Source organism: Carassius gibelio, chromosome A12 (genome assembly GCF_023724105.1).
Source record: "Carassius gibelio isolate Cgi1373 ecotype wild population from Czech Republic chromosome A12, carGib1.2-hapl.c, whole genome shotgun sequence".
Taxonomy (NCBI): domain Eukaryota; kingdom Metazoa; phylum Chordata; class Actinopteri; order Cypriniformes; family Cyprinidae; genus Carassius; species Carassius gibelio.
Window position 1 is genome coordinate 23,487,273 of NC_068382.1, and position 15,799 is coordinate 23,503,071.

The 15,799-nt window shown below is 36.5% G+C and overlaps 1 protein-coding gene across 2 annotated transcripts in view; it reads right to left on the minus strand.

Moving 5' to 3' along the window:
• LOC128025501 (receptor-type tyrosine-protein phosphatase epsilon) overlaps positions 1 to 15,799 on the minus strand; it is a 67,197-nt gene that overhangs the window by 29,072 nt on the left and 22,326 nt on the right. For both annotated transcript variants that reach the window (XM_052611926.1, XM_052611924.1), the window contains exon 2: positions 799 to 1,095. The gene's annotated coding sequence lies outside the window, so the exon portion shown is untranslated. The remainder of the gene's footprint in view (positions 1 to 798; positions 1,096 to 15,799) is intronic.

Genomic DNA, 15,799 nt, shown 5'->3' on the forward strand with positions numbered 1-15,799 from the left:
TCACACAGACACACTCCTTAAACAAGTCCTGGATGCTACACACATCCACACATTGTCTATCCACAGACACGCTTGCACAAAACCCACTGGAATGTCTCCATGCGTTCAGGCCTCTGTGGAGCGTTTCGGTAACAGCGCTGATAATAAGAGACACTGTTCCAGCAAAGCAGCAATAACGGGAACAATGAGAAAACAAAAATAACAAGAAAAATCCTTTGAATATTTCTGCAGACGCTAAGAGGATCAGAAAGTGTGACTATGCTGAACATGCAGCTTTCATAACCACACGCAATATGATGAACAATCAAGAAACGTGTGAAATGAACCGACAGGCCAGACTTTCTACGCTTGGATAGCTTGAATGAAATTGGCTCTTAAAACACAAATGAGACCATTTATGTGTCTATATCATTCTGCAATCAGTAAGTTATCATCTTAAATTTCAGAGGCAAGTGTATTTAAAGGAAATAAGAGTTCAGCATATTCAAAAATGCCTCATAGGACCTTCCAGAAACTCACAAATGGCTTGCTCCGAAATCAATAAATACTGACATCACAACCACGAGCCAATATACAACCAATCATATATACATATCAACACATACTCTGTATTTAGCAGCTACACAAATGGCAGGCTATCATAACAGAGGTCATTTACAGGTAGAAGTCTTAAAGGTACAGTAGCAAAAACTGCCTGCTGTCAAGTGTGAGGGAGCAGTTAGAAAATGCTCATTTAAACTATATTATGGCTATAGTGCTATAAAAAATAAATAAATGAATAAACAATGTTGCCCTTACCTTGAGCTGTGATGTTTCAGTGTATGATTTGGTCCATTGTAGCCGGTGAGCTATAGGAGGAATCCAACCGTCACATTGCTCCTTCACCCTTAAAACCTTCTGTCTCACACTCTCCTTCTCTGATAACTCTATCTATGATATCTATCTATCTATCTATCTATCTATCTATCTATCTATCTATCTATCTATCTATCTATCTATCTATCTATCTATCTATCTATCTATCTTCTTTACAGATCCACAGAATGAAGAAGCGCAGCAGAAATCCAGAAGCTCAATGCAGCAGTTTAACAATACCTGGAGAAGAACAAGACAGACAGAGACTTAGGTTAGTTGTTTTTTTTTTTTTTTTATTAAATGGCTACATATTAAAACACACAAATAAATAAAATACTATTAAATCCACAAATAAATAAATGCATCAATAAAGAATGAAATGTCTAAATAAATAAACGCACAATTAGGTGCACAAATAACCAAATGCATAAATGAATAAATAAATACGTCCATTTTATTGTCCAAAAGGCCACTATCAAGCAGGGTTTGAGGTAGTGTTCATATCCATAACACAAACAGTGCAGGATAGTTGCATGCTGAAGTACGTAGTGTTACAGGTTTGTTCAAGTATGAGCAACAGCATCACTGATACCAAGTGCCACTAATGACATTTCCTCTTAATAGCTCTCTCAGAATGAGCTTTGTTAAATGCAACCATTTAAAATGCACAAATTGCACAAGAAATTGACTTCATGCCTCATTTCTACTGAGCTCACTGTTGCTGTTTGTAATGGGAATGATTATATTTAACAGCCCCTGATACATCAACCACCATCCAGCATTCACTTCACATTCACCAGTCGTTCATCCATCAGATTCAGATGGTGTTTTAAAATTTAAACAGCTCTTGGCATCGCCGCACATCGCAGAGATGACTTCTGTGTGTGATATAATCCCAGCAGCCCCTCCAGGGGACGCCATACATGAATTTAAATGAGTGGGAGAGATGGAATAGAGTGGGAGGAGGGATTGGATAAAGACTGAGAAAAGGAAACACACTTGACAGACATAAGGAGGAGGAGGAGGAGGAGGAGGAACAGGGGTGACAAACTACAATTTATATACCTGGGAAAAAGCTGCAAGGGTACACATTCCACAGGCCTGTGCATTTCAAGCTGTTGCTATGGTGAACATCCAGTCTAGCAACCAGAATGAGTGGGGTTACCATGCAGGTTACCAAGCGTTTTGTTTACTCATGCATGGAATCGTGGGTAAAGTGGCCACATCTCATTAGAATATCTGTCAAATTGGCACTTCTTATTTTTTATGGAATATTTTGTGTATTATAAATCATAATTCAACTTTAACTTGGTAAGTTAATGCATCATGTATTCATATTTCTCAATTGACAAAAAAAAAATGACCATGCTAACCATGTTTTTGCCAGAATAGAAAAATGTAAAATCATTTTATTTATTTTTTGTTTGATATTTTGATATAATTTTAGATTTGATAAATATTACATATTTTTATATTATTAATAATAAATCATTGTTACTCCAAAAAAATATTTATAAATATGGAAATTATTTATAATATTTTAAAAAGTAAAAAATAAATTTTACATTCATATTGTTATTATTAATATTATAATGTAAAACAATTTGTATGGGGCCCTCCCTTGAAGCGCTCCAGTTGGCCAGTTTCTGGCCCCTGCTGCTCAAGACTGCCCTCCTTTTGGCTTTCACATCAGTCCAGCGACTGGGTGACCTGCATGCACTGTCACTAGCCGCATTTCCACTGTCGGGCCAGTGCGAGCCAGGGCTTAAAGCGGGCCGGGCGGGGCTCATAGCCTCGGGCCAGTAGCACGAGGCCAGAATAGCGCAGGGTTTCCACAGTGGAGCTTGAAGCTCCGCTGCACGTCACTAAAACACGCCCTTAACACGCCTCTCAGAACAACGTCATGCAACCTCAAAATTTCATCATAACAAAGAGAAGTTGTCAGAAAACTAAGAAATAAGTCACTGGAACATGTGCGATCACAAAAAGAAACTGATAAAAGCGGCCGTTTGTTTGCATGCTTTGTAATATATTCAAATTCAAAAGCATCGATGTTTTAACTATAGAATACATGATACATTGATCATATTGATTTAATTTATCAGGACTCAAAATTATTCACACATAAATACACTTATATCTATTTTATTTATTTATTTTAACGCTCGTGAAAATAGCCAGCTTGTTCATTCAAGTCTGTTTCTGTTTATTAGCCACAGCCGTCATATTTAGAATGAATGATAATATTTTTGTAAGCTCCAGAACAAAAACATTATTATGCTATATTCTTTTATGATAGGCAACGTGAGAAAAACTTTCGAGACGAGGCTTGTGACAGAAAATATAAGTTACTTAATAAATACACGACTGTGATAGAGAATTGATTTCTTCAAGCGGTCATATTTTACCATGTTACTATGGTAACATGTTTAGCGTGCATATCTTTTTCATCGCTTATAAATATTTCTGCCTTGTTTAGTGATTATAATCCACATTGGATCAAGTTATTTCAAACACTTGCTGCTGACTGAAAGAGAGTTTTGAGCTCGACTTATTTAAAAAAGTGTTTAATGCTGGTGTTAAAGCTGTTATCTTTCTGAAATGATCCGCAGCGCAGACTCTCTATTTTTATAAAAGCTCCCGAACACAAATCATTATTATATTTTGATGATATGCAACGGAGCTAAACTCTTGAAACCAGACGACAGATAAAATGTTACTTAATAAATACACAATTGTGATAGAGAATAAGAAGCTGACGTCTGATTTATCCAAGCGGTCATATTTACCATGTTTATATGGTAACGTTAATGTTTAGCGTGCATAGTCTTTTACATCGCTTATAAATATTTCTGCCTTGTTTAGTGATTATAATCCACATCGGATCAAGTTATTTCAAACACTTGCTTCTTACTAAGAGTGAGTTTTAAGCTCAACTTATTTTTAAACATATTTAATGCTGGTGTTAAAGCTGTTATCTTTTTGAAATGATCCGCGCTGACGCTCTCTAGACACGGAGAAACTCCGCCTTTGTTCGTAACCCCTCCTCTAGCCCCAGCTGGCCCGCTTTGGCCCAAGGATTTCGTCGGGCCGAAAAACCCTGGCCGTTGGCCCCGAGGAAGCCCCGGCGAGGCACGATCAAGCCCCGGAAGTGACAGTGGAAACGCTACTGGCCCTGGCACGCACTAGCACGCCCGGTCCTAGCTCGATAGTGGAAACACGGCTACTCAGTGCTTTGTGTCTTGAGCTTGGGCCTAAAGACTGTAGAGTCATCCACAAGCCAAGACACGGCTATGTGCCTTAAGTGCTTTCCGGCTTTCAGAGCACAAGGCTATCGATTCTGGCTCTTCCCATTTCAGACAGTGAGCAGGATCCCAATCCACTCTGCCTGGTCCAGGCTCTTAGAGTGTATGTGGAGTGCTCTGACTCGTTTCTGTCTGCTGGATAGTGGATTCTATAGCCTTCAGAGTGGGCATATACAGTATCCTATAGGAGTAAAGGCCCACTCCACTAGGGGAATGGCCTCCTCCTTGGCTTGGTCCAGCAGGATTTCTATTGGTGATATCTGCGTGGCTGCTGGCTGATTTTATAGTTTGGATGTTCCTGCCCTCCAGGCATGGATTTTACAATATCAACCAAACTTTGTGCTTTTGTAAAATAAAGAAAATAAACAGAGCTGTAGTGACCATGTGCCAGTTCCAGGAGCTGAGCTGACCTCAGATGCCAGTAATGTTGCCACTGCTGGTCACCAGATCTGTATGCATTGCAAAGCAGTGCTTGGTAAGAAGCAACAAACATGCACCATAGTAATGCCAGCCATAAGATGTTCACTTATCAGTTGAACAGGAACTGCTTTCAAGAGTGGCAGAGAGATGTGTGACTGTGTATAGGGAATAAGAATGGGCTTTTACAAAGCAGATAGGGGCCGAAAGTCTGTTTTTGCATGGTTTTGCCCCGAATGTATCTTCTGTACCACTACATGTTTCATGTGAAATTCAAGTATATGTCTTAAGTTTTATGTAAAGTATATGCATAATAAGTAAAATACCTCTTTCAGTATGTTTTCTATCTGTAGGGGTTATATTATACAGTTATATACAGTAAACTCACTGACTGGAAGCAGGTAAGGCTTTTTCTTCTTCTTCTTCTTCTTCTTTGCACATAAAAACAAAATACCTTGGATATGCCAGATATGTGATGTTATATATTTGAACATGATTTGCTTCCTGTTATGAGTGCATACTCAAATGTGCCGTATTTATATTTGGATTATATATTACTCTGACTTCTACTCTGGACCAATCACAACATTCTGACACATTTACACTGTGCTGTGTACAGTAGTTCGGTTTGAAATTGTCTAATACAATGTCTCTGGGCCAAAAGCAGTTTCATGAATGTGAACAACACAAGGAGTAGCAGTCGTTTGGAGGTCATTTCTGCTTAATGATGCCACAGTATTTACTGGTATTTTTTGTGAATGTAAAAAGATGGTACAAAAAAATAATAATTGCCGGAGTTAACAACGCATATTTGTATTGACTGGTAAATTTTACAGCAATTTACTGGTACTACTGTGGGATAGGGGCTATATTGTGCAAGAGAAAATAATAGTTGAATTTATGAAAATTACACCAATCAAAAGTTTATATAAGCTTGATTCTTAATACTGTGTTGTTATCTGGATGATCCACAGCTGCTTTTTTTTGTGATAGTTATTCATGAGTCCCTTGTTTGTCCGGAACAGTTAAACTGCCTGCTGTTCTTCTGAAAAAATCCTTCAGGTTCTACTTATTCTTTGGTTTTCCAGTATCTTTTGCGTATTTGAACCTATATGATTTTGAGATCCAACTTTTCACTCACAGAGACTCATACAAAAAAATTACAAAAGGTGTAAACATTCACTGATGCTCCAAAAAGGAAACATTATGCATTCAGTAAACTTATGAACAGAATGAAGATGTGTAGAAAAAAAAATTGTTGTATATTTTTTTTTTTACTAAACAAACAAATATATACAACTTCTGTTATTTAGCAAAGGGCCAGTTATTGTGAAGAACAGCTCTCAAAATGACCGGCTTTGCTGACACAAGTTTATCCTTCCACAAAAAGAAACCCATCTTTCATATAATGACTCAAAAATACTCCGTGGAAATGTATGAGGTGCAACATCAATAAACACTCGTCTTCACTCGACTCGTCCCTGGTGAGCAAGAAGATTTTTGTGTAACCTTTAAAGAGCAGATGAAAGCAGCAGGTCTCACACGGGTGATGCCCTGCCTGTGAACTCTGGATGTGGCTCCTGATGAGAAGCGAACAGTCCCAGATATCTTCCTGCGGTTCTCCTCTGATGCGCTCCACAGTCAGAGTATCTCATGCTGAGCTTCTGCAAGACTGATTTAAGCTTCAGTTGCATGATAACAGGCTTCCATTCTCTGGATTTGACTGCAAAATACATCTAAGGAACTGAGCGCTGAATGCAGCACAGAGGCATCCTGAATGAACGGAGCTGATCCACTGAACACGTTATAAAAAAATGATTTTTCCAAGTTAAATAAAATTTCACACTCAATGTGTGACTTGCCAAATTTTTGAAAAAGTTCCTAGCAATTTCTGAGTAAAACTGTTTCTGCACCAAATTAATTTTTCAGTATAAAAAAAAACATGTTGTCAGCTTCATTTACATCCATTTTTATGGAATAAAGCATGTGTGAACAGTAATATCTACAAATGTACTCCAATAATCTGTTTTATTTACAACTTCAAAAAAAAGAAAGTTATAGTATATGTTAAAAATAATAATAAAAACTTTAAATAAAATAAAAAATATATAAAATATAAAAACAAAATAAAATGTAATTCAAATAAAAAATAAATAAAAATGTGCAAAGGCAATTACAATTGCTTTTTCATGAATGCATAATAAGGACCCAGAGTTCTCTCATCCAGAGTGTCCCACCTCATCCAATCACTTTCAGCCTCTACTGAGACGCTAAACATCCCTGAATCAAAGACCAACAACTGCAGATTTTCAGAAAAAGCAGAGAAATACACAAACCAGCGTGGTTTCATGTCTGTATCTGGACGTGTGTGCAGCCCTGGGCTTATCTCACTAATTAGCTGCACTTGTTCTGCCAGTAGACAGTCTTCTAGCACTGAAAATCAGGGTTTATATTTAAAACCTCCATTAGCATGTGATATATCCACGCGAAACATTGCTGGATTTTACCAGGATTACAGCAATGGTCCTGTAAATACTCTACAAAGCCTCTTTGAATGGAAGTTTAGTCATGTAATGGGCACATGTGGATTTGACCCAGTAATTCAGGATGAACCCACATTAATAAGAGCTAAAAAACTATTTATATGAATGGTATAAATGGTTTTAATGATTTTTCTTTTTGAAATTTGAGACTAGTATGTTACTATGGATATGGCCAGAAACAACTGTCTGAAGTTTAAAATGTCTTAATGATGGATTTGTTTCTTACAAACATGCAGCGTTTCTCTTCACAATACATTAACTGATGGACTGGAGTGGAGTGAATTACTTGTGGATTATTGTGATGTTGTTATCAGCTGTTTGGACTCTTACTCTGATGGCACCCATTCACTGCAGAGGAGTGGTTGACTATTCCCATTTAAACCATTCCTTTAATAATTGACTTATTATAACAATTTAGTCAACTTACTGGATTATAAATGCAACAATTATTTACCAGATAGCTTTTGCTACATGTCAAATGACAAAGAAGTTCACTCATTTTCATTCACAAACTACATAGGTATAGCCAATAACCTCATGATTAGATGTATTTCATAACATATTTAATAATTCTGAACATAATGCATGACAGTAATTTTTAGATTTGGATTTGAACTTGCATGATTGCATTACATAGAAAAGTTATCCCTCATAAAAGGACGCCTCCGCTTGAAGTTAGGAGCAATGCCCGTTCGCCGTTTGCAGTGCATTAGAACGTGTTTTCAAGCCGCATCCGCGCTTCATTATAGAAATGTATTTTTTGCATATTGTGGTGTATACAAACAATAGATTATGGCCAGGGACAAAACCAGCCCGTGAAGTCGTCTCTCCATAGTTGTGTTTTCTCCGTGTTGTTTGCTGGCTTTTCCTCTTATGTTGGAATTTTCCTGCATGTAAATTCTGACCAATCGAAAAGCAGTTTAGGAAATACGTCATGGCCAATGAGTGATGTGGATGTTGTCATGTGACTGCATTTTGGTTTGTTTCAACTGGTTCAGACCAAAGCAATCAGTGTGGTGTGAAAACGAACCAAAAAAGCTGAAAAATGCTACAATGTATAATTGTTTGCTCTTGGTTTCGGACCAAATGAACCGAACTAGAGATTTGAAAGCACCCTAAACCCTCCAGAACACTCGCCTCCATAGACTTTAGTTAGTGCATTACTGTAAAACCTGTACAACCTGAGCTGCAGGTCAAAATGTTTGTCTGTGGTAACAGACAGCACATGAAACAGCTTCACTGAGGGGAAATGTGGCAATTCAAAGCAGCAGACAGGAAGCTGCCAACACAAGGCTGATCAGATCCCTGCTGGGAGCCTCAAAATATCGTTTCTAGAGTGTGTCATTTCCAGGACGGCCTGGATTCAGCGCCCTGATTTCAACTGTCATAAACGAGGGCAAAACTTCAATCATTCATACCAACAGCATGATCTCCTACTTTGAATAACATGCTTACCAAATCAACACGAAGCAAGCAGAATAAACACGTGCTCACACATAAATCAGAGAACACTCTTCTCTCTCTCTCTCAATGTTTTCTTTCCATTTCACTGTATTTTCTTTCCCTGGAGTGTGTTTTCCTCCCTTAGAGGGCATCTGTTTCCTGTCAGTGTAATATCAGGTTCTAAAAGCATATCTTTGGGCCACTGTGTGTGTTGATACGCCTGTGTTCTGATCATGTATCATAGCTTGACGACAGCAGGACAGACAAAGACGGGATTCTGCATCGGCCATCGGGAGGGAGATGTGGGTATTAGTGAATATTGTGTGACAGCAAAATGATATTTGGCAACACGGATTCAGGACGCCTGGGAAAGAGACACAGATCTGACGCAAGATGAGCCTTTAAGTCTAAAGAAAACAATCAAGAAATCATGAAAGTCCAACAACAAATTCATTATTGAAGACTGAAGAGAATGAAGAGATTTTGAGATTAATATCAGGCTATTTAGTAATTATTTGTGAAGACCTTAAAATATGATTACTACTTACTACTATTAGATAAAAAAATAAAAAATAAAAAAAGGTAAAATACAGTACAATATCTTAATGAAAGTCCAACTGGAACTTCATTATTGAACACTGAATAAATGATTCATGAAATTGTATAATTTTACAAAAACAGTTATGAAATACTGTACAATGTCTTTCTGGATGTCCCACTGGAATATATAAAACATATTTGTAAATATAAATTAAATTATATTATAATAAATAAAATATTTATGTTCATTTATTATTTTATATGGATATATTTCTTAATATATTTATAATTTTAGAAATCGTATTTTTTGTTGTTGTTTTTTTAATAATGCAAAAAACTGTATAATATCTGGTACATTTTCTCACTTCCCCCGTCATTGGCAGATGTTAGTGATGTAATGATTAACCGCAAGATGGGCTGAAAATCAGTTAAAATATGTGATGATTCAAATTGGTTGAGATGCTAAACAAATATTGATTAAATTAGAGGTAGGAGTTTGTCTTTAGTCTTTAGAAAAGGTTAGATGGTCATTTTTCTTTTCATCTTGCCTCTATATAATGCATATTAAAGTTCATGAGTGCAGCGCTGCTTTGTTTACAGCAGAAACCAAGGAAACGCTTTAAGCGCCACCTGCTGGTAGAGAGTGAATCTGTGACTTATTCAGCTCGTCTGCTGTTTCTGTTTCATGCAGATATTTCTGTATAGTTTAACAAAACTGAAGTCAAACCATTCTGTTATTGCTACAAAGTTCGGAATCATACAACCTAATTTAGATTAAAAACTGCTTATGTTACATGTATGCAGCATCTTTATCTGGATCATGATTAAAATACAGTGGTTGCCTCTAATGACGTATTTTGTTTATATGAAAATATTTATTTTATTTGTGTTATTAATTTGATTTGGGGCTTGATTAAAAATGTTAATTTAGTTTTGTTATTTACATTTACATTATATTTCAATTTCATCATTTACACGACGCTTTTATGCAAAGCGACTTATAAATGAGGACAATAGAGGCAATCAAAACCAACAAAAGATCAATAATATGAAAGTGCTGTATTAGTATATTATTATAGTCTTATATTTCATTTTCACAAAGAAACGTGCAGCATTTTGTCCAAGCAATGATAAAAGGACTCATTTAATTTATAATTTGTCTTAAATCTCATTTTGTAGAACACACAAAAAAACAACTTGAATCGAATCAAAATGTGTAATCTTAATCGTGAATCGAATCGTGAGTTGAGTGAGACATTACATCCCTAGCAGGTGTGGCAAAAAGTTAATTTTGGCCCTACAGCCCTGCATTTAAAGACAAGTCTCTGTGTTAGTAGACCACAGATTAAAAAAACACATCTATAGCTGCTCAATACTGCCGTCGACTCCAGAGTCCCTGAACACTTCCTGTCCCTCATTTAGCAGCGATCCGTCTCTTCCTTTGCTTTCTTCCTCTCAGATGCTGGCTGCTCGTGCTGCACATAAACAGCCCCAGTGGAAGAAAGGCCTGCATTGTGTCCACTGCACCTGGACTAGCGTGGTCCGTACAGGGGCTCTGGACTCTGGGTCAGAGCGACGCCGAATCTCTTTGAGAGAGGATCCCACATCTGTGCTGAAAGCCAGGATGTTTTCTGATTAAAAGGAACGGTCCCTTTAATAACTAGCGCGTATGATTTCTTGTAGGCTGTGCTGCAGTGTGTGAAAGTATAACTGGGGTGAGCGTGGTAAAACCACAGACTCATTAATCACCTGCGCTCTTCCGCCTGCCTTCTGCCGAGCACAGTTTCGTGAAGCTAAAAATAGATATCCTTGGCAAATTGTGAGAAAACACACACACCTGTGATTCATTTGCAAAGGTATGAACACAACACACACACACTGCTTCTCACAAACATCCAGTGCACGATTGGACTTTCGCCAAATGGCAAATGTAAATAAAAACTTGCTTTGGTGAGTAAATGACACCAGCTGGCCAGAACCTTTTTTAAGGATTAGAAAATAATGCATGGTTTAAATCGCAGTTAAAGAACAAAAAGTCTGACCCTGGAAAGTTTTTCTTCCTTCAACTTGAGCAATGTGAGAAAACAAAATCAAACTGACAACAACAGATCAAAACTCTATAACTGCTGCTGATATGTTTCCTCTACATAAATTAATGAAAATGTACATTTTGCATTTAGTTTGTCTTGATTTACTAAAATAACTATAAGACTAAAATAAATGTATGAAAACTATATAGACATAAAAACAAAACGTATAATGACTAATGACAAAAATGACCATCAAAATTACTGAAACGTTAATTAAAATGCAAACTGAAAACTAATTTTAAAAAACATTATAATAATAATCAACAACATTATCTCAATACTAACATAACCCTGTTGGCATCAAACTGAAATAAAACAAATTGAAGATACTAAAACAGACAACAATAACAAATTTCAGCTATATAGATTTATTTTATTTTATTTTTTTAAATAACAACAACTAAATTACTTAAACTTGAAAACTGAAAAAAAAAATATTCAAAATATTAATAAATATCATTATATTATAATAGTATATAAATAATACTAGAATAACACTGAAATATATACACAAAATAAGTTAATATATGGGTTACTACATTGAGCGTTTCATTTAATGACAGAAAATAATTATAACTCATAGCAGAGTGGGCCATAAATACTTATGACAAACTTGATTTTCATAAAGATGAATTATTAAGAGAAGTGAAACCACATTTGCATTCACATGCTAAATAACCTACAGTTTACAGTAACCTAAAGTTTACGTCAATCCAAAGTTTAAAGGAACCTAAAGTTTATTTCAATCCAAGGTTTACAGTAGTTTTCATTAACCCTAACAGCGCCTTAAATCAACTGCATAAAGTCATACTTTTATTCTACAGAAATTATTTTCACTCCACTTTCAGTTCAGTTAATATTTTAAAGCTGTTTCTGTAATGCAGTACTGTCAGACCTATGCTGCTTTGGTGTGCATGTGTCATAAACCACAGAACAGGAAAGCACACAAAACCATCCGAGAACATAAAGCTCTGGTTTTTCCCACACAGCACTCCTCCTCCTCTCCATTCTCTGCCTTTATCAGCCAATCCTGTTCAATTATGTCAAACATGCTCCAGCTGAAGGCTTTTATCAGCAGTCACACACACACACACACACACACACACACACACACACACACACTGCCTGCTGACTGGGTTTCACTTGCATCTACTTTGTTATCATGTGAGGAAGAGGGGAAATAAATACGATTTTTTTCCTCTGAACACTCTAGATGATGTTATCAGCAGGGAAGTGCAACATTGACCTCATTCAATACCTCAATATATTGATCTCAATAGATCTGTGATATCGATAATTAAACCGTTTTTTACTGTGTGTATTTATGCAGGTACTTTGGCTGGTTTAGGCCTGTCATGGTTAAATAAATATGAAACTAAAACCGGCAGCAGATGGCAGAAAGTCCCTGTCTTAATGAGTGATTCATAGGTGCACTGACTCAAATTATTTATTCAAAAGCAGATTCATTTAGGAACAAAACATTGCTCTGAGACGCACAAATGTTCTGCTCTGTCTTTGTTTGAAACTATTTTCATTGTCAAAACAGAAAAAAAAATATTGCATCTAAAATATAATTCACCGAATATTAAACTCATGTTTTTAAGTGTTGTATAAAGTTAATATCACATTAGCGCTCACACTCGTGCTTTTGTAATGCTAGTTAACTGTATCATATCTTAAAGTCCTAGTTGCAACACACACACACAGAATATGGTTCTTGCCCATGCAAATGTTGCTGGCACAGTCACTTGCACAAGCACTGTATGCTTAAGTTTACTCAGGCCAGAAATATACTCTATGCAATTATGCAAAATGCAGATGTGAACGTTTGGCCAGTTTGGTTGAAAGCTTGCATATATATTTCCTTACTGCAAGTTACAAGCCTTTGCTGTATCAAACGGCTCTTTGCGACATATTCTCATTTACAACACACAATAATTTCAGTTTACTGCTCAGTTTGTAAATGTGAAACATGTTTACAGTATTAGTAAACTCTCTAATATCCCTCTGTTATGACAAACTACACCAAACTTTAATGTGGTGAGCAGAAGCTAAAATGTTTTGAGGGCTTTTTTTCAACTTGACACATGAAAGTAGTGCAAAAAGATAAAACAAAGAGGTACGTAGATGTGAGGAAGAAAAATAGTGTTGCAGGTTTTATTTTAACTAATGATATTTAATGGGAACCTAAAACTCGGCAGAATGACTCCAGAGAAACAGAAACTAGATTGAGCAAAAACAGAAAGTATGTTCAGTCGCCAATAAAAGTGGTTTAAAGGAATAAAAGTATATATTAAATGTATTAATGTCCAAAACTGTATACATTTCCTGATATTTCAAGGTTTTCCATTTTCATAGGAACACAAAAAAGGGTATTAAAAGGTTACTTATTAAAAAAGATATTAAATCAAATTCAAATGAATAGAAAAATGTATATGCTCTATAGCAGTGCAGTAAATGAGTTAAAATAATTAAAACTGCATAACTTTCTGATATTTCAAGATTCTCCATGATTATAGGAATAGAAAAAAGTTATTAAAATGGATCATGTAAAAAAAAAAAATAGTAAAACATATAACGTATATAATAAAGTAGTTGCTAACTTGCTTGTTGACTAGTTGGCTGTAGGATGACTAGTCGGTTTAAATGAGTCATGATAACTGTTAAAGTCTCTCTCTCGTCTATAAATCTTTCACTTTCTGTTCTCTCGGACTGTCTGTTTCTTTACTAGGGTAAAAAAAAATGGCTTATTATTACTGGCTTATGGCCATCACAAGCAGGATATGTGGAGTTTATTTCTCTTATCCCTGCATTTCTTTGAGAGTAAGACCTTCACTTCACAGTCTGATCTTGTTTTGACAGCCATGAAAACAATGATGAATAGAAAGAACAGCATAAAGGAAACGGAGTCAGTCTTCGAAAGGGAAAAACTGAGAGATGGACTGAAAAGAAAACAGGAAGTACAGGTGACTGGGATTTTCACATGGATCTTCAGATACGGTCTCAAATGCCAACACACCTTCAACAGCCTTCTTATAAAGCAAACCGATGCTTTAATGTGCTGCATGATCTCCTGCGGGACAGTTTGATTACAAAAACGCACTATACAGCCGGCCAACGTTGAGTCATATGCTTCAGTTATTAATAAACTTCATATATTTGGCGGGAGTGTTAAAAGCCATGGCTGAGCCTCACAAAACATCCAGCATATTTTATATATAGGCATCATTATTGTTTTAAGTCGTATGAGGGAAATGAAATAAATAGCAGAAGCAGTAGATAGCATGTAGATAATGAAGAACTGTTTTTGGGTAGGAACTTGCTCTAAAAATCGCTTGATAAAAGCAGGAAGCCACAGCTGCCATTCAGAGACCTCATCAGAGACGTTTGCTGTTGGTACACCACAAACACACATGCTGATTTCACTCCTCACTTCCTCAACACCATTTTATAACAACTGTATGGACCTCGTGGCAAGAGTAAAAGCTAGCATTAAAAACTTCTAGTTTAAAAAATCCAGTGAGCTATACTGAAACAGCATCTTATGGTTTAAAAGAAACACGTGCAATACAAAGTCTGGTATAAAATACATACAATGGGAAAATAATCATCCCTTTTTAAATAATCACATTTTGTTGCTTTGCAGCCTGAAATTTTGAAATGTTTTATCCAGCTGTATTTACTCAGTGCACCTTATAACATCCAAGTAAATATATAAATAACACCATGTTAGAAAAACATTAATAAAACCAGAATCCCTGAGTTGGAAAAAGGATCATCCGCTCGTGTTAGTATTTTGTTGAAACAACTTTTGCTTTAATTACAGCCTTTAGTCAGTTGGGATTTGTCTCTACTAAGTTTGCACTTCTAGATTTTGCAATATTTGTCCACTCTTCTTTGCAAAACGGCTCAAGTTCAGTTCAGTCTGATGGTGAGTGTTTGTGGACTGCAGTCTTCAAGACATTCCACAGATGTCCAGTGGGGTTTAAGTATGAGCAATGGACATTCAGCTTTTTCCCCTTCAGCAACTGCATTCATTAACTCATTGTCATGTTGGAAGGTGTACCTTCTTCCCATTGATAACTTTAAGGCAGAGGGCAGCAGATTTTCTTTTACATTTTTTTGCCTCATCCATTTTTCCTTCTATCCTGACGTGCTGAAGTGCTCCAGTCGCTGCTGCAGAGAAACACCTCATAACAGGACATCACCACCTCCATGCTTTACTGTATGAAAGCTGTTGGACGCTGAGCTGGATTGGATTTTCCTCCAGAGATACTGTTTGGTGTTGAGGCCAAATAATTAATTTTTAGTCTCATTTGACTCAGAATCTTCAAGGTGTGTTTTGGCAAAGCTCAGTTGTCACTGCATGTGGCCTTTCTTAAGGAGTGGCTTTTTTTCTGGCAACCGTCCCATACAAGCCACAATTGTGGAGAATCTGTGATATTGTCGTCACATGCACACGATGCCCACACTTTGTCATTAATTCCTGCAGCTGCTTCAGAGTTGCTCTCTGACCAGTTTCCTCCTGGCTCTTTTATCCAGTCCTGATCCAGGGACTTCTTAATATTAGAATTCACTGTGCTTCTAGGCATTGATAAAGCATTTG